The 18,730-nt window shown below is 48.4% G+C and overlaps 1 protein-coding gene across 1 annotated transcript in view; it reads right to left on the bottom strand.

Annotated features, from left to right (window-relative positions):
- ACKR3 (atypical chemokine receptor 3) overlaps nucleotides 1-13,453 on the bottom strand; it is a 30,639-nt gene extending 17,186 nt beyond the window's left edge. Inside the window, exon 1 of the mRNA XM_061379201.1 lies at nucleotides 13,429-13,453. The gene's annotated coding sequence lies outside the window, so the exon portion shown is untranslated. The remainder of the gene's footprint in view (nucleotides 1-13,428) is intronic.
- Between the last annotated feature and the right edge of the window lie 5,277 nt (nucleotides 13,454-18,730).

The following is an 18,730-nucleotide window of genomic DNA, read 5'->3' as shown; positions in this document are numbered from 1 at the left end:
CCAAGAAGCCCACCCCACTCCACCCTTTTCAGGCAGCAGGGCCCATCCTCTCCTCCTTCTGCAGGACTTTGCTTTGCCAGGCTCTGCTCCATCACCTGCACCAAGCTCATAAGGTGGAGAAGACAGAGAAAAGTGATTGTTTGCCAAGCATGCCAGTACTGGCACTTGTCAAGGAGAAAAAGGAGTTTCCCGGAGGCTCCTTTCCACTCTTTAAATAGCTTTCAAATGAAAGGCCAGAAAGAAATCTGGAGCTGCTCTCAAGTCCACCAGTGTAAATCAATGGAGCATTTGCTGTCCTCAAGGGAGCCGGAGAAGCAGGAAGCAGGGAACTGTGCTCCTCCGAGTTTCAAATACTGACCTAAAGCTAGACGCCAGGACGGTGAACCAAAAAGAATGATTGAAAGGACAGGAAGGCTGTTTAAGAGATGGGAGGATTGTATTTACAGGGTGATGGGATCAATGTAACCTGTCTCATCTGAAGCAAACTGAGAACCGATTCAGCACCCAAAATGGAACAAACACCTAAACCATTGTTTAACTCCTGCTTGTAGTATTAGGGAAAATTCAGTCTTAAGAGCTTGGAAAACGCCTTCTCACTCTGCAGAGCATTTTATAAGGAGGAATCAGGTACTCAAGTTCTCACCAGCAGTTGTTTTGCTTGGCTGGATTAAAAGGCAAACAAACAAGCAAAAAACGCCTTGTGTTGCCTAATGGAAATTTCAGGCTCATCCTGGCCAATTCCCTGGCCCACCAATACTGCTGGTGGGGAGGGGGGAGCTTCCCAAAGGGCAGAGGAGGAAAAACAGGTTTCTGCAGAAAATAAATGTTTGTTTTCATGGCAACATTTCAGTCCTCCAGAAGAACAAAACCTGAAGGAACGACGTCTTTCACTGTCAGGCAAGGTTAAGTCATCATTTGGTCTAGATCAGCTGCTACTCCCCACCCCTTGTGGGTGAGCTCCGTTAACATGAATCATCCAACTCTCTCCCAGGAGAGACATTGCTTCGCTGGCATCCCTCCTGTATCCCTCACAGTCCAGCCAGAGGAGAATGGAGGCAGCTGTTCCGGCAGGATTACTCTTTCCTTGCAGAGGCCCATCGCCTTTCGTGCACAGAAACAGGAGGAGTTAATCGTGTTCTTGACACGAAAGAGGAAAGAGACATTTGTTTTCAAGGCAGTGATGAGAGCTCAGATGCTGATGACAACCACAGCCGTGTAATGAGCACACACCCACAGCTGGCTCCTGAAGCAAGGCAGGGTTATGTATCGCTTGCACATGAAGCCAGGAGACAGCGCTGCAAGCAGCAGGATTGCCACCACGCCAGCTGCAATCTCTGCCAGTCACTCTAAGTCCTCTGGATCCCTGAACAAGCTATTAAAGGCCAGATTAATGAAAGCAAGGTCAAAAGGCACTTCCAATAGGTCTGCAAGATCTTCACCCAGCAGTTAATTGTTCAAGGCAAGAAGCCCACACACCAAGGATGATTGCTCTTGTGAATCAGACATTACACAAAGGTTTTGGGGCTTTCCTGGTTTTTCAAGGCAGGCATTTTGGTTTATTCTGTAAGATTTGGGCATGAACTATGTATGAGCAGGGACAGCCAGCCACAGTGGGGCAAACATCTGGAGCCCATGGCCAGAACAACTTCTTGAGAGAGGGAGGACGTGCCGGGAGGTTGTACATGAAATGAGAATGAATTTAGGGCAGTCACTGGTACTTACACTTGCTCTCTCAAGCATGCACACTATGTTTGCACAGAGCAAAAGGTGCTGCTGACTGCATTTGTGCTGGAACTGTCAGTAACACTTTGTGATTGCCCAGGAGTTCAGGGCAGGTCAACACGCCACAAACAATTCCTTTGCTACAGAGATCAGTGTTCTGCTGTGACTGGTATTTGTTTTATGCCCTGAGCAATGCAACCACTACTAGTTCTGCATCAGCTAATACAAGCAGGCAGGGGGTAGGCTGATGGTATTGCAACCCCTCAAGATCTGTTTTGTCAAAGGAGCACCATGCCCTGACTTACCTACAAGAACTTGCTGGCGCTCAGTACCTGCGCCTGGAGAAGCAGTTAGCTGGAAATACCAACATCCAGCCAGAAATCAAGACTACTTCTCTATGTTTATTCACTAAACAGTAATCTTGCGGCTCAAGAACACACCCTTGTAAGATTTCAACCAGCATTTACCTTCACCTGGTCAGGAAAGCAGCTGACTTCAGAGCACCAGCCACAGCTCACAATCAGCATGGGGAGATTCCGATGGGAAGAGGATTCAAGAAGCAAAATTACCATGGTTATAACCTTCAGTGACACACACTCACCACATAGGTTCAGGAAACTTTCCTATCTTCCTTTTCTCCTCCCTGCAGATGATACAAGGGTTTTCATGCCAGCCTGGTGCACATCAGTGCCATCCGTTAGGACCCTCATTCCTTGGTATTTACAAGTGGTTTATTGCACAGCTGAAAAACATAAGAACTAAATTACGCAGCATCTCAAGTGATCGTGCATTCCCATGAGGCACTTAAGATACTTATAGGAATCATTTACAACCACTTTATAAAATCCCCTGTTCCTTAAAGTGATGCTGATGCTGAAGAAAAATATAAATCAATACTGCAGAGGACTTTCAAAACCGCTATTACTGAGGGTAACGGGGTTTATGAGCAGGCTATGATGTCCAAATTAAATGTAGGGGTTGCATGCCTACAAACCAGCTATGTTCTTCCCTTCTGAGGGCTTCAGGCTGCCAAATCAAATGCAGAAAGAGCTTCAAAAAGGGTTCAGAATATGAAGGCACACCCCAAGAACCTGGGAAATTGTGCCTGCTCTTACAGACACAAAGCCATCTGAACTACTGAGGAGCAAAAAGGCTGTAACACACAGAGAGCTACGGCTTTTGGTGACACAGAGCTATTGGCAGCTGCCCAACTCATTATGCCCAGCCAGCCTTTGAAGGCTATCATTTTGTGAAACAGGAATCAATACCCCACACACTGCTACAAGCTGAGCCAGGGGGTCATGACACTGCACCACCAGCAAAGCAGAGAGCAAAGGGATGTGACAGCAGCCCCAGGCACAGGTGCTTCCCCCTGGTGCGGGGCAACACGCAGGTAGGAACCACAGCATTGGATGATCCGGCAGGATGGAGTGAAGGAGGGAGCCAGTAACACAATACCTGCAGGTTGATGCTGTGGATCTGGTAGCATCAGGGAGCCTGGAATGCAGTTCCTGGGTAGCACAAAGGCAGATGCTACTCATGGGTATCTGCAATAGCCCTGCGTGGCCAAGCTGACACCATCAGCCCAGTCAGACCAATGACTCTTATAAGCACTGCTTCCACTCAAAACCAGTGACTTAATACAAGAGCATTCTTTTATCATGAGAATATCATTACAAGTTGCAAAGGGAATGCATGTTTAAGTGAAGTGCTTTAATATCGCTCAACCTGAGGAATCTGTGTTAGCAATGGATGAAAAAAGGCTTTAATGCCATCCGACAGGATCACTATTGTCCAAGTCTGTGGATCTCTTTGTTGCCCTATCAAGATGCTACACGACCCACTGGGGTCATACCTCAATGCTGGAGGCTGGCTCCATCCGCTTTTCATCACTCAAATTATCACAGGAGGCTTCATGCAATTAGGCCTCAAACCCAGGGATGTCAGTTCCTCCAGGGGAACTGAGCCTGCCTCATGAAAGCTACTTCAGCCTTTGCTGCACAAGGTTTACCCTGAGGATTCCTATCAAAGCAAGGCACTAGTCAAGACGCAGCAAGCCACTGCAGTTTTTACCTCTTTGTAGCTCGTCAAGGTGAATGTCAGTGGAAAGGAAATCTCGGAGGCGAGCAGGCACAGAGCAGGCATCTAAAGTTACACACCCTGGTGCAAGAGAAACCAAACCCCACCCCTGTGTTTTCAGTAGAAGCAAACCTGCTCTCTCTCAGCAACAGAGAGAGCATTTCAAAACAGGCAACAGGAGCAGAAGGGGCTGCACAGAGCCAGCTCACACCTCACCATTCTTTCCCACAGACCAAAACCTCCTTGGGATCCACCCCTTTGTACGACCTGGCTGGACACAGGCCATCCCAGGGACACTGCACCTTTTGGTCACTGCTGGCATTCCCTCGTAGCTGGCCTGGGTGAAGGGCTGTTTTTAAGGCGATGTTTCTAAGGGTAGCTCCAGCCTCTTGAGGGATTTGAGGTACATGCTGCAAACTGCTGGTCTGCATGCAAGAAATAACAGGGGGACGATGTATAGGGATAATATTTGTGCTCAATGCATGTTTTTCCAGAGCATACTTAAAACCCAGCTGTGTAAGCAAAGCGTGCGAGGAGCAACATCGCTGGTGAAGCCCAGCTCTGCAGCACTGGAGGGCAGGTCAAGAATGAGGGAGATTTTCCCTGCTCCTTCTGTTCCTGACACTCCCTGATCTGTGCAGACACAAACCGGGACATCCCCAGAATAAAAAGCCTGCAATGGTATGCTTTTAAGAACATCCTCCTGAACCCAGGCTGCTGCATCCGGCACATTCAACCTACCTGGATAGGAACTAGTGCCCCAGCAAGACATACATCTAAATCAAGATGATGCTTCCATTTAAGCAACCACCTCTTGCTCAGCCCACATTGAAATCCCAAGGCTGACAAGATTAGGGAGAGGAGATGCCAGTTCTCACTTCGCCACTCCCCACAGCATTCTCCTCTGAAAAGCCTAAGGCTCATTATGTGGCCAAAACATATCTTGCATCTTACAATCATGAAAAGCAGCAACAAATGGAGAGAGATGAAGTAGAATGGAGGCTTTCTACAAGAATCAGCCTTGGAAAGCTTTCAGGAGCTGCAGCTGACACCTAACCAGGCATGCCTAAGAGGTACCCAGAAGGCAAACAGTTCCATCTACAGAACAAATTACATGTTGCATTTTGGACGGGCCAGACTCCTATAGCATATATTTTCCCAGACAATTTATGCCTATGTAACAGCAGTTCACCTAATCCATCCATCACTCCTCCAGCTACACAGGCATCCTGGAATGGTCCTATCCTTCCTTTTTTCTCCTGGGTATGGCACTTAGTCTGAACTGAAACCAAAGTGAAGCAAAATATGTATCAGCCTGAATGACCACAGGGTTTCACTGCCAAGGTTTGAGCCAAAGCAGTTCCTAAACAACTTTAACTCAGCAAAAGAGGGCTGAGGCTCCCACTTCTTACTGTGCTTTGAAGTTTTATTGCATCTCTGAAACGGAGACACCATAAAAAAAGCTGGTCCTAATCCATTTCTTCCCTAACTCTGTGTTCAGGGGAAACTACAGGAAGAACTAAACCAAAACTTTACAGCTGAAAAATGGATTTAGTTTCATGCAGGGGTGAAGCTCTTCACTGCTGGGTGACTGCTGCGACCCAGACATTTCCCTGCTGTGGCTGATCCAAAGGAAAAAAATAGCTGCAATGTTTTCCTTTCTTTTTTAGGCTGGATCTGAAACACCAGTGACACAGAGGATGTCAGCATGTGGAACATCTCCATCCTCCCTGGCCTCAGCAACAAACAGCAACTACCAATAGCCAAGAAAGAAAATAAGGAATCGATCCTTGCCTGAACCACCATTAAGTTATAGTTTTCCCTTAACTTCCAGAGCTTTATTACACAGATCTTATTTGACGAAATCAATTATACAGCACACTGGAGGTAAGGTAGTGAATTAGCTTTGCTTTTCCTAATGCCTGTCACTTCAGCGTGGGGTTTGCCTGACAGAGATGTGTGGTAAAGTGATTTGGTTAGGCAGGAATGTGCATCATTATTCCAGGATGACTGCAGAGAGGCTTCTATACATGACAGCAAAGGGCAGAGCTCCTCATGACCATCACCCATGGCATCTGCTTGCAAGTCCCTGCACAGTCCAACAGCAGCAGCATGCATTTGCTAATGTATTTTCCCAAAGCCCACAGTATACAGAAGGCTTTCTGACACTGTGAACACTGAGGGGGATGGGGAGATGCCAATGTCTCCTGAGGCTTTTGGCTGGGTTTGGTTTTTTCCTTGCTGAGCTTACTTTTTGCTGATTATTTGGTTCTATTACTACCAATTCTAGTTAATCTAATACCAGCACTAGAATACTGCAAAAGGCTATGCCAGAGCCAAGTGTGCTTGGGCAAGTAGACAGCAATTGCACTCCCCTCTTCTACAGATGGTGCATCCACCCTACTACAAGTGCTAAGGAAGAAGATAGGACAGATCTTCACAGTCGCTATTAACCTGTCTCATCTGGAGATCTCTTGGACAGGAGGAAGAGCCTGACAGTACTCCCTTGACACTGCACAAATCAAAAGCAAGTCCAGAGGCTTCACCTGATTTCAAAAGGGGACAACTACATGATAACGATCCATGCTGCAAGGCACAGTCACACTGAGCTGGATCCAAAGCCTAGAAAACACAAGGGAGATAAGTGCCATCTCTCTTTCAAAAGTCATTACTGAGAGACTGCTAATAAACTAGAGACCAGGGTGAGCAGCACTCTCATGCCCCATCCTGCAAAACGCCAAGTGCTGTGGTTCTGATCCAGCAAGCACACACATGAAACAGATTTTCTGTGCCTCTGGTGCTGGGTACAGTGATGGGCACCACGCATAACATACTGCAGAATGATGGCACTGGTGACAATCATGATAAAGCAATACATTGCCAGAGAAAGAAAAACCAAATGAGCAAAGTCAAACCAAGGTTTAGTTTGCTTTAGAGCAAAGGAAACAACAGAAATTGGCACCTTCCTGGTGCTTCTAACCAGCTGGATTCCTGTGTTCACCTTGCTTATAGGCTTTCCTCCACCAACATTAGCCTCTGGCTGTCTTTGGAGGGTCCTCCTCTGGCCACATAAAAAGCTTTTTGCACCCCTCTATGGCACCAGCCTTTAATAAAGTCTAAAAGTCAGACCAAGGCTTAAATCCCTTGCTGCTAGGTCTGAGCTCAGGCTGCTAAGCTTTAAGTCTCCAACACAGGCATGGAGCCTAAACATACCATGAAGAGATATGGAATAAGAGGCACTATGGAGGGTTACTTCATTTGATGCTCACCATCAGACTTCTGCTGTACCTAAAGTAAATACTATCCCTTAATGGAGGAAACACAGGACCTGGTTTTGTTTTCCCCATAAAATGAACTCACAAGAAATGTAAAAGCCACAGCTCTGAGCTCTCTGAGCATCATCTTGAGTAAATTGTATATCTTCCCATTTTCAGTGGTGGCCTTGGCAGTGCTGGGAAACACTTGGACTGGATGGTCTTTTCCAACCTGGTTGATTCTCTGATTCTCCAGCTTCATAAGTTCAGACTGCCCAAAGTGGGACCTATCTATAGCTTGGCACTGTGTTGGCCCCTATGCTACACGAGCTCACACCTACCCCAGTGTACTGCTGGGGCATGTGTAAGTGGGTGAAGCAGACAGATCAAGCAGGGTGTATGTAGGGAACAAGCTTCCCACCCAGGTTCCCAGCTCATATCAAATACCAGCACCACCCCGTTGCTCATGGATATAGTCCATAGGAAAAGGAGAGGTCTGGTTTCTGTAACTCACAGCAATGAATGGGCTAAGCCTCACACAGGCAAGGACTGAAGCTGTCATTGGGGAAAGCACTGCAAGGCAAGCTGCCTCTTCTTTCCACACACCAGCCAAGGGACACCTCTTATCACCAGCACTTCTGCGTTAGCCAAGGACAGCATTTGATGGTGCACAGTGACAGAAGCTGGTGCCCACAGCCAGGGACCAGGCACTCACCTTCCTCTGACAACACAAATCCCCATGGATTGCACCCATCTGTGTCCATTCACAAGTATTTTGATCACATTTTACCCACTGCTGCAAGTTATTCTTACGCATTTCACCTTTCCAGACTCCCCCATCTACAACAGCATCTCTTACAGTTCCCATCTCCATGACCTGCCTGTTGTCCTATACTCCTACCTGTACACATGAATGTCACCTGCAAAGTACAGTCTCAGTCAGATCACCTTGACAAGAATTCCTCATGCCTGCATCAGCCATGCTTGAATCAGCAAGGAAATGAAAACAGCCACAGCAAAGAAGTGGGCTGTGGGAAAAGATGGAGATGTAATGCTAAGCAGCCATGTCAAGCCATGGCTGGCCACATTCCATTAGCCATGTCAGAGGGTTCCTCCTGTCAAAACAGCACCTCTGTAGCAAAGGAGGAATCCTGCATGCCCAATCCTGCAGCTCTTTTGCTGGGCACAGGCTCCTTTGAGACATCAGCACCCATGACTACACATCCCATAGCTCCACAGTTGCACTGCTTTGCACCAGAAGAACCTAGAAACCACTGAAGGCTCAGTGCTGGAAAACCAGTACTTTCAAAGATGCTTTACAAGGTTACAAGCTCCTTTGCTAGTTCTAGCACAACCTCAAGGAAAGATTCAAGCACTGACAGAAGCAGCTGCCTCACCCACCTCATAAAAATGGCTGGAAGGGAGAAAACAAGTTCTTTTCCTCTAATATCAACCCAGCCTCCCTTTGTGCTTAAGGATCTCAGGAGACAGTGCAGAGATGAAGAGAACACCAATGACCCCCTCTTAAGGTTGAGTAAACTGAGGCACTGAACAGTGTCTGTGATTTACCCAAGCAGAACCATAACCCAGACTTATCTGCATGGGAAATACTGTGTCCCAGACTAATCTAGCCCATTGAAAATACAACTCTGTGTCATTTAGTATATGTATATTTCCTTGCTCAAGGGGGTATAAAACTCTCAGATACTCATTATGCCCATTTCATTAATGTCTTTTTAATACTGTAATGTAGTTTAGTAGTTTTCCATTGTTCATGCTTTTAATAACCCATCTCTTCCAAGTACGCCTTCAGGAGAACAAGAGCTACAGTGCTGAAAAGCACAACTGGAAGAGCTGGGATCCTGAACACTCAGCAACTCTGCAGTGGTCAAAGCAAAACCAGTCTTTACCTCTTGATAGTTTCATTAACTGTGAAACGGGGAGGACCTGTTCACAATTCAGGCTGTTTGTTCCCTACAACATAAAATAGAAGGGTCTCTTCTGTTAGCGGACCTTCTAAAGCTTCTAAGCTTTCCAGCTCTGACCATACTGTAGTCTTCAATGTAATACAGAAAGAAATGAAGTGAATGCCTTTAAAATAGCTCCACAGATGATTACCCTGAAACACTGAAGGTCAGTTTTAAATCCACAAATACAACAAAATGCACAGTGACAGATGAAATTGCCTCCTTAACAGACTGGACCAAATTCAACCCTGCTGCACATCACCCAGGAGATGAACCTGGCCCAGCCGTGCCTCAGAAATCCAATCATAATGAAAGCTTGTCCATGGTTTGAACCCAGGAGCAATTAACCTTGACAGGGGGAGATAAGATTCAAATTTCAAAGAACAGAAAGTTTACTGGGGTTTTGTGTGCTTTCATGAGGCTCTGATTATTATTTTAATGCAGTTGTTTGTGGGTTATTTTCCTTTTTCCCCCTCCTCCCATAGATAAAAGTCTATGCACTCATGGCAGGAGCCAAAGGATGGCTGAAGTCCAACCTACCTCCACCCCACTGCACTCATTGCCTGTGCTTCCAGAGAAGGGGGAAATCAGACACATAGATGCTGTGGATCACTTAGGATTGACTCACATCAGAATTCTTGGAAAAGAGAGAAGAACTCATTAGACTAAAAGGAAAGCCAAAAGCAGTTACGAGGGTGCTCTTTTAGGAGACTAAAATAAGAAGCCAACAGATCTTTACACGCTTCCCGGTAGGAAGCCTACAGTAATCCATAACACTGCTGATCACCCTCCATGCTTGGCAAGGCTCCCACTCAACCATCTGGAGCGCATCCATGGAGATGCAACTCTGAGGAAGGAGACGGAAGCCTGGCAGAGGTGCTCAGACAGGCTTAGGCAAGTAGGTGGGCCACTCACCCAAGTGACTGCTGCCCTTTGATCCATACCAAAGCCAGTTAAAGACAGCTCTCCTCGTGTCTTCAGGGACCACAAAGCCACCACAACTCCTGCATCACACAGGAACACCTACATCACTCCTGTTCGCACCAGCTGATGTTGTGATCTTGCTAATGTCTTCAGCAGACCTCCATCCAGCTGAGGGCCAGGAGTTCGCTCTGTACCTCTCCTTGAATGTAGCAGCGATATTCACCCTCCTCAAGGGCTGTTAATGAGAGTGTGTTCTCTGGTTAGGTGGAAGCACAGCTCTGAAGCCTCTACCAGACCTTTTCTAGACAATGCAGCCACAGGAGGTCTTTAAATAAGAGGAAAGAATCAAAGATGGGGAGTGATGTGTTCCAATCAGCTAGGGGGGAAATGGGAGAGAGCAGGTGCACTGGAAGTACTGCAGTTTTCTTCCAATGTCCATTGGACAGCAAACAGCAGTGGCCTAAGAGTTCACAGGTGCTCTCAATATTGGCAAATATCACCTGGAAGGGCCTGTCATCTGTGCTGTCAGAAAATGTGCCACCAGCATAAGAGAACAGCAAAATACAATGTAGTGTAGTGCATATCTCTATGCTATTTACAGACTCTACCAACACACATACACACACTTGGGTCCCCATGGGATCTTCCTGGCTGCGAAACCCCTGCTTTGCATTCACACAGGAGGTACTGAAACCAGCCACTGAGTTAAAACACATCGACTTCCCTTCCTTAACCCTAAAGTTGACCTGGAGGGCGCCTTGCTGGAAGTGAAGGGAGCAAAGGGGTGGAAGCACAGGAATGGGAAAGGGACAAATCTTTTACCATGAAGCCACCACTAGAGCATAGCAGTAATGAAAGCTCAGCCTGTGTTGAGCCATTTCTCCCTGACATGCACCTCCATGTTAAAATGAAGCTGCCAAATCCTCCCTTCCAGCCCATTCCCATAACTCCTCCCCATGGAAGCCTTCAAAGATGCAGCTCACCCACCTCAGTCCTCTCTTTATCCACAGCAGCTCCTCAAGACCTTTAGGTAAGCTGATCACTGTTGGTATACTGTAGGCACACTGTTCTCTCCTTAACACTCCTGCAACTCTCCAGCTTCAAGCCAGGAGCAACCACTGACGCTTTGATGATCACATTTGGCCAGAACCTGAGAAGCTCTTTTACCAATGGCTGTATTCAAGGACTGTGATGTGGCTTTTCAAGCATACTGTGACCGTCAGCCAAAGCTAAAGCAGAGCCTGTTTCCTAAATGGCAGTTTTACAAGGATCTTATCATACTGTGTCCAGCTCTGGAGCCCCCAACACAAGAGGGATGTGGAGCTGTTGGAGTGAGTCCAGAGGAGGCCATGGAGATGCTGTGAGGGCTGGAGCAGCTCTGCTCTGGAGCCAGGCTGAGAGAGCTGGGCTGGGTCAGCCTGGACAAGAGAAGGCTCCTTAAGGGGAGACCTCAGAGCAGCTCCAGTGCCTAAAGAGGCTACAGGAAACCTGGAGAGGGGCTTCGGACAAGGGCCTGTAGGGACAGGACAAGGGGAATGGCTTTAACCTGCTAGAACAGGGGAGACTGAGATGAGCTCTTAGGCAGAAGCTCTTCCCTGTGAGGGTGCTGAGGCGCTGGCACAGGGTGCCCAGAGAAGCTGTGGCTGCCCCATCCCTGGCAGTGTTCAAGGCCAGGTTGGACACAGGGGCTTGGAGCAACCTGCTGTAGTGGAAGGTGTCCCTGCCCATGGCAGGGGTTGGAACCAGATGAGCTTTGAGGTCCCTTCCAACCCAAACCAGTCTGGGATTGTATGACCCTATTTAAACCACCTGGCAGAGGGGATGGACAGGGTGAGGGGGGCAAGACTCAGGGATGCACCCAGCCAAGCCCAGGCAAAACTCAGCCTCCTCCCTGAGCTCAAAATGTCACCAGACCCACAGCTGGACCACGTCTTATTCCAGATTTCCAGCCACTAGATCAAAAGACAAAGGTATAAGGGCACAGGAGTATCTGTAGTCTGACCCGACCCAGATTTAACTCCCCTGGAAAGCTACTGCAAGGGCTTTATGAAATAAACCCCACCAAAAACTAACCACTCCCAAAAGCACAGATGAGCCAGATTTTAACACTGCGTACATCATGGTCTGGCTTGCAGGAGGTCCCCAATCTCTGACAAACCCTGGCTAGAGGGGGGAAGTCTTTCTAGTGGTCCAGAGCCTCTGAAAAGGGTAAAAAACGGGCATCACATGTCCAGGAAAATAAGACTCATTCATTACCAAACGGACTGCACACAGCTCTCCAGACACAAACGAGCCATGGGCATCCTAGTTTTCTGATGAAGAAATCAGTAACGGCTTAGTACAGATGCAAAGAAATAACTCCTGGGGCCGACCCACCAAACCAGGCTACTTAAATACACCACAGCTTGTGAAAGCTTGCAGAGACCTGCTGCTGAGCCCGGGATGATCCAGCCTCTGCCACAGCCTCCTCTTTACAGCTTTAAAGTGCCATCCGAGCGCAACCTTTTCCTGCTGCTTGATGCTTTCAGATCCTTGACCTGGTAATGATATCACATCTGCTAGCTATTATCAGAGGAAGAGAAAGGCTCTCCCCTCACTTCCCCTGCATGCAAGCCGGTGTGAACCCAGCACAGCACGGTGTTGTGTCTGTGTGAGCTGAAAGCTGTCAGGCTGTTAATTCAAACAAATCAGATCTAATCACCTTTATCAGCAGGGTGAGAAAATCAGCAAAACTGAGAGGCTACAGAAACACAAGGCCAGGAAGAATTTTGTGATGGGTACAGAAAGCAAACACCTCCGGAGAGCTCTTTTCCCACAGAGGTCCCACCCCGCCAAGAACATCAGATCACAGTGGGACACCGCTGAAGATCAGTGGCTGCGCAGGTTCTCTGCCATCTTTTGCAAGACCTAAAAAGCATTGTTTCCCAAGCTGTGCTGCTGGAAGAGGGGTATGAGACACAGAGGGCTGTGTTCCAGGACGTCCTGCGGCTCCTAAACCTTGGACAAAGTGCTCACAAACCCACTGCACATGGACTGACACCACACCAGCCAGATGCTTAATGACCCAAACAAGATCTTGGGACTGAGGTGATCACAAGTCTTACTTTGTTTGCACACCTCCACAGCGAAGAGCTGGACCTGGGCACAGGCGCATTGCTGGAGATGAGGGTTTTCTGAGAGCAGAACCCTGCTTTAGATGACAATGCAGTCCTGGATGTTCAGAGAGCGCAGTGGGGCTGTAAGCATCAATCCTCTACTTGCACGTAGCATTACCCTGCAGCTGGCTCTCCTCTGCCCTATCAGCAAGCTCCCGATCCCATCTCAGCCAGCTCAATGGCACCATAATGGGAACAGTCCTTAGCAGGTTTCCTGCCTTGAGCTGCCTGTGCTTTCTGAACCGGGGCTCCTTAAGGTCACTTCCAGAGGAACCACGTGGAGTCCCTGGCCAGCTAACGGAGAACCCCTGCCCTCGCATGACTCACCTTCCCATCGCAGAAGAGCCTGAGAACGTTCAGGAGGATGAGGAGCGTACGAGCGCACAGACAGACAGGGAACTTCCTGACACACGGCCCTGTGTAACTGTCTGTTAGTCACAACCTGACCTCCCTCCGGCAAGCGTGACGCAAAGCAAAGCTCCACTTACTGATTTCAACACCAGCAGCCACCGTCACGCAGCAATGGAAAGAGATGGGTTGGAAAAGACCTTGGGAGGTCAACCAGTCCAGCCCTGCGCCCCGTGGAAGAGTCAGCACTGTGTTAGCCTTGTCAGGCACACATCTAACCCATTCTGAGAGGCCTCTGTTAATAAAAGCAACGTATTCCAGGCTTTTGCTGTTTGCATCATGAATTTGATCACTACTTGGAGAATGGAGGGCATAGAAGGGAATAGCTGCAGAACAGAACACTGCACTACAGCAATGTTGCAGGAGCCACGGGGAAGCTGCTGAAGAGAGAAAGATCCCTCAGCCATACCTCAGTGCAAAATGTAAGAGCAGGTCGACCAGCAAGGAAACAAAGGCATGAGTGAGGTGTCCCAACCAACCTGGCCAGACTGCCTGGGACGGCCGTGACATCTGGAAGAGCTGGTGGGGACTGATCCTCCTTCACCATGTGGAGGTGACGATTCCAGTGCTGCAACAGAAGCTGGTCTGAGGGGATTAAAACCCTGCAGATAAATGACAAATAAAGCTGTGCTCTCAGTGGCTGGAGGTATTTACACAAACACACAGACTCCTGCAAAGAGCAGTGGAAACGCTTTGCACAAAATCTCATTAGCAAACAAGGGGATTTCTGGGAGGACCATCTGTGCACCACATTGAACACTCACCCCAGAGCACAGAGACTGTAGTCCACATTGCATGTGGAAACCCAAACAAAAGAATACACAATAATACACAAAGGCAGGGACAGCACATATAAGATGGGGAAGAAGCCAGAAGAGACCTTTTCCTCCCCATCCTCACAATACCTGAAATCCCACTCCCTTCACAGCCTCCCCACAATGGTTCCTGAAGCACTTCACATCCATTCTGCACCCAGTGTGAGGCCCCATGATGTTGTCACAGAAGGTGATAGAAAGCTTTGTCATGAATGAGAATCAGCTGGCAACCCAAACTATATCAGTGTGAGGTAACACAGAGGTCCAGTACTGGAAATACTGTTTTTCCTTGGGTGTTTTCCAAGGAGGTCTCCCAGCTTTCTAAGGCAAAAGTTACCTGGAAAACACTGTCTCATCTGTGAGCTCCCTTCTGCAGCTCAGGGCCCTGGGAAAAGCCCAGGAGTAGCCAAACTAGGGTAGCTGTGAAACAAAGCAAGAGGCAGTGTTGTGTGAGGGGGGTTTGGAGAGCAAAACAAACCCAGCTTCACAAATCAGCAGCTTGAATGAAGCATCTCCAGTGACTCTCAAGTGCCCCTTCTCCTTTGCACTTCCAAGTCTCCCTCTTTGTCCGCCCGCCCAAGGGCTCTTCAACAGCATCCTCCAAACCAGCTATTACTGCAATTAACTGATTTGCATATCTCCAAAGCACCATCATTAGTGCAACACAGCCAAGCGTGGTGGTGTTTAATACTAGCAATCAACAATTATTCATAACATCCCGCCCCGGCAGACCTAAATATAGAGACAAGCATTCATGTGAGAACAAAAAGGAGGGGGAGAAACCAGCAGCTAAACAAAGGAATTAATTTAGAGCAGAATTAGGATCACAGAAACAAGGCAGACAAGAGACCAGCTCAGATGTCTCGCTCCCAGCTCATGTGTGACTCTCCTAACCCGCCTGCTCCCAGTTACTTAGGTAGCTGCAACTAAATAAAGTCATTTTCTCCTTGCAGTAAGTAGCCATAGAGCCACGAGGATGTACACAGGGTAGAAACAAGAGGCTAGAAACAAGAGGCAGCTTCTACAGCCAGCTGGCCCTGGGTCAGAAAAGCTCAGGAGGATCTCCATGCAGGACAAGGCTTAAGCACATGCTGACATTGAAGTACCTGCTCCTCCTCAGGCCAGGCTCCAGGAAAAGGGAGAGGCTGCTATCCAGTTTTCCAAGCATCTTTAGCAATACAAGCTACACCTCTTAAGGACCATATGCTCTTTGCTGACCTCCACATTTGGAGCAAAAACCCACCTGCTTAATGCACGAGTCCTTCAGGACACAAGAGTCCTCTCTTGCTGCTAGAAGAGCACCTAGCATGAGAGCCTGAAGGTACCATCCGCATGGAAACAGCATTCAATACCACAAGCTAATGGGAAAACAGCATCAAGGCTGCTCCGTATCAGTCCATCTTCAAAACTAAACTAAGGCTTTAATTAAACGCAGGCCCTTGCTCAAGAGACAGGAGATTCAGTGAGGGAACCACATCTAAACAAAGCAAAGCTCAAAAGAGCCAGAAACCCATACTACTGATGCAAACCTGCCACGTTTCATACATCAAGAGGAATACACAACCATCCCAGTCTGCCTTCCCCTCTCTGTCATACAGCACCCATAATGTACACATTTGCCATTTCTAGGCTCCTCCTCCTCTTGTTATGGGACCCACGAGCACAGCACTGAGATGGTCCATGGCCTGTCCACACACTGCACATGCTCAAGACCAAGGTACTCTGCTGTGAGAGGGTGAAGACCTGACCAAGGAGCTTTGCCAGAAAGTACATTTTCCAGCTGCACCCACGCAGGGCAATGTGAGGCCAGTGTGAGACAATCACCGCTGGCGTGACTGTGAGCACACAAGGATATGAAAGGAAGCTGGCAGATCAGCCTCACAGTGTGTTTTGCATGACTTCAGTGTACCCACATCACAGAATGGTTTAGGCTGGAAGGAACCTCAGAGCTCACCCAGTTCCAACCCCTGCCACAGGCAGGGACATCTTCCACTAGAGCAGGGTGCTCCAAGCCCCTGTGTCCAACCTGGCCTTGAACACTGGCAGGGATGGGGCAGCCACAGCTTCTCTGGGCACCCTGTGCCAGCGCCTCAGCACCCTCACAGGGAAGAACTGGATGAGTTTTAGGGTCCCTTCTAACCCAAAACAGGCTGTGATTCTATCAAGAGCAATGTCCATACAAGCATGAGTATGGGGAAGGTGCAGCTTTGCCCTCACACCTCACCCTCTGGCACTAAGACAAGCTCTCCAACACATTTCCCTCTGTCTTGGCTCCTTCCACTAGAGAGATACATCCCAACACTGCAGATCACACCAGCTTGAGAAGGAGGACATCCTGCTTCCCAGCTCGGTACCCATACTAAAAGCAACCACCAGCTACTGACTGCAGACTAAACACAGCTTTTTGACACTGCTCACAGTCTGGACCCCTAACTGGAGACTCATCCAGCATGGCACCTCCCATCCCTATTTCTTTCATACCTCTTCATGCCTCCATTGGTGCTGATGCTGGGGAAGATACTGCACCTTGATGGTAGGAAGGAATCAAATGCAATGTCTCATTAGCAGCATTCTAAAAAGAAACAAGTAAGGTTTTAAAGCTCACTTGCCTTTTGCTGCCCAACTTCCCCCACCTCTGTAACCACACACAACGTGATGGGAGGTGTGCCCAAGAAGTGAACCGCTGAAAGCATGAACACGAAGCAAGGAGAACTACGACTGCAGTAAACCACTTCTAAAGGGCTTCATTCTTGCTCAGAACAACTTGAAAGGAAACCCGTCACTCACAGAAGTTAATCCTCCATCATCTTTCACCTGTTTTAAAAGAAATACTAGTCTGGTGGGCTCTCCTTTTCAGGGGTAAAGAGGCTTTCTGGAGGGCAGTGTCTGAGAGCAAAACATCAATAGGAAATGTATAAGCTTCCTTAAAACATCGTTTGGTTTGTTTGTGACAACCCCCAGCAGCTTTTACTGCCTCCAATGGCAACTAATAGATTTGAAGGGAAAAGACAGACCTTAGTGGCCACAATGCTGCTTTGCAGAGAACCTGGAAGGAGAAACCCAAAACAACTGAGTGGCAAGGCTGAGGACCTCAAGAGAGGGCTTCCTGCCTGGGGCTAACTTCTCCTGCTGTAATTACGATGAAAGGGCATCAAGGACAAGCCCTGTGCAAGCCAGAAACGTTCCCATAAGCATTTCATGTGGTCAGAGCAGCAAAGCTGTGACATGGAGCCACACGAGATGATAGCAGCAAACAGCCATGTGTCTCAACACGAATCCAGAAGCAAGCTGAGGATGCTGAGCACCTTCCAGCTCCTTCCTACCCTGCTCTTAAACACAGCCATTAAAAGGAAAGTTCAAACCAACCAACAGAATTGAGCAAAAGGAAAGGCTGCGCACACAGGAGTTCACACTGACAGAGCCACGTCCTGAAACAAGCACAGGAGCTCAGTCTGGAAATACAACTGGATTTAAGGGCCAAATTCCTGCGGGTGCTGGCTGCTGGGATGTTACTGCATCCCACCTCCAGCCAGGGAGGGTCCCCATGCACATTCCAGGCTCCTGCAAAGGGCAGCTCGTGCCAGCTCTCCTGCCCATGGTGCCTATGCAGTGGCACTATCCTGCAGCCAGACACTACCACATGCTACGTGCTCCTGCTCCACAGCCCAGAGACAGCACGTGCTCCTCTCACACATGGGTCTCAACACGCACCAACACCCTCCTCTGCCTTCCTTTTCTATGGGGCTTTAATTAGAGGCAGACATAAAGGGGGGTATGCACAAACGTGTATTCCTAGCTGCTTCCCTCCCTGCGACCCGACTCACAGGCTGAGGAGTGAAAGCAAAGTAGGGGTAACTCCACAACAGCCTCTGAGTCCCTCCATGGCTTCATCCCACAGGTAGAAGGAGCAGTGTCCCCTCTTAGGACACCTCTGATATCCCAGGGAGTACAGGACAAGGATGCTCCAAGCAAGGACATCCTACCCTCTGCTTTGCACACTGGGGGCTGCCAAGGGGCTGGCCACATGTGTTCAAGCAGGATGAAGCCACAGCACGTGCAGATTTGGCCACCTCATTTCACCTGTCTGAGGCAGAATTATTACTCTGGGGCTGGACTGCTTCCTTTACAGTGCCAGAGCTCATTTTCAGAGAGAAAATGTGGGGAGAAAGCCTTTGACTCATTAAGTGCCTTTGTAAAGGACTCACTGTTAGCATTTGACTCTCTCAGTGAGATAAACACACAGTCATTTAGGTTGGAAGGGACCTTTGGAGGCCATCTGGTCCAATTCCCCGCTCAAAGCAGCAGTAAATAGATCTCAGCACGTCTCCTCTGCTCCAAAGGCACAGGTGGGGGACACATGAGGAACAGGGGGGACCTAAAGAGACCTCAATACAAGAAAAACCCCT

This window comes from Neopsephotus bourkii, unplaced genomic scaffold (assembly GCF_033783945.1).
Source record: "Neopsephotus bourkii isolate Nb327-2 ecotype Australia unplaced genomic scaffold, CSIRO-AGI_Nbou_v1 NB_1768, whole genome shotgun sequence".
Lineage (NCBI taxonomy): Eukaryota > Metazoa > Chordata > Aves > Psittaciformes > Psittacidae > Neopsephotus > Neopsephotus bourkii.
Note: the sequence above shows the minus strand (reverse complement) of the source record. Positions and strands in the feature narration are given on the sequence as shown.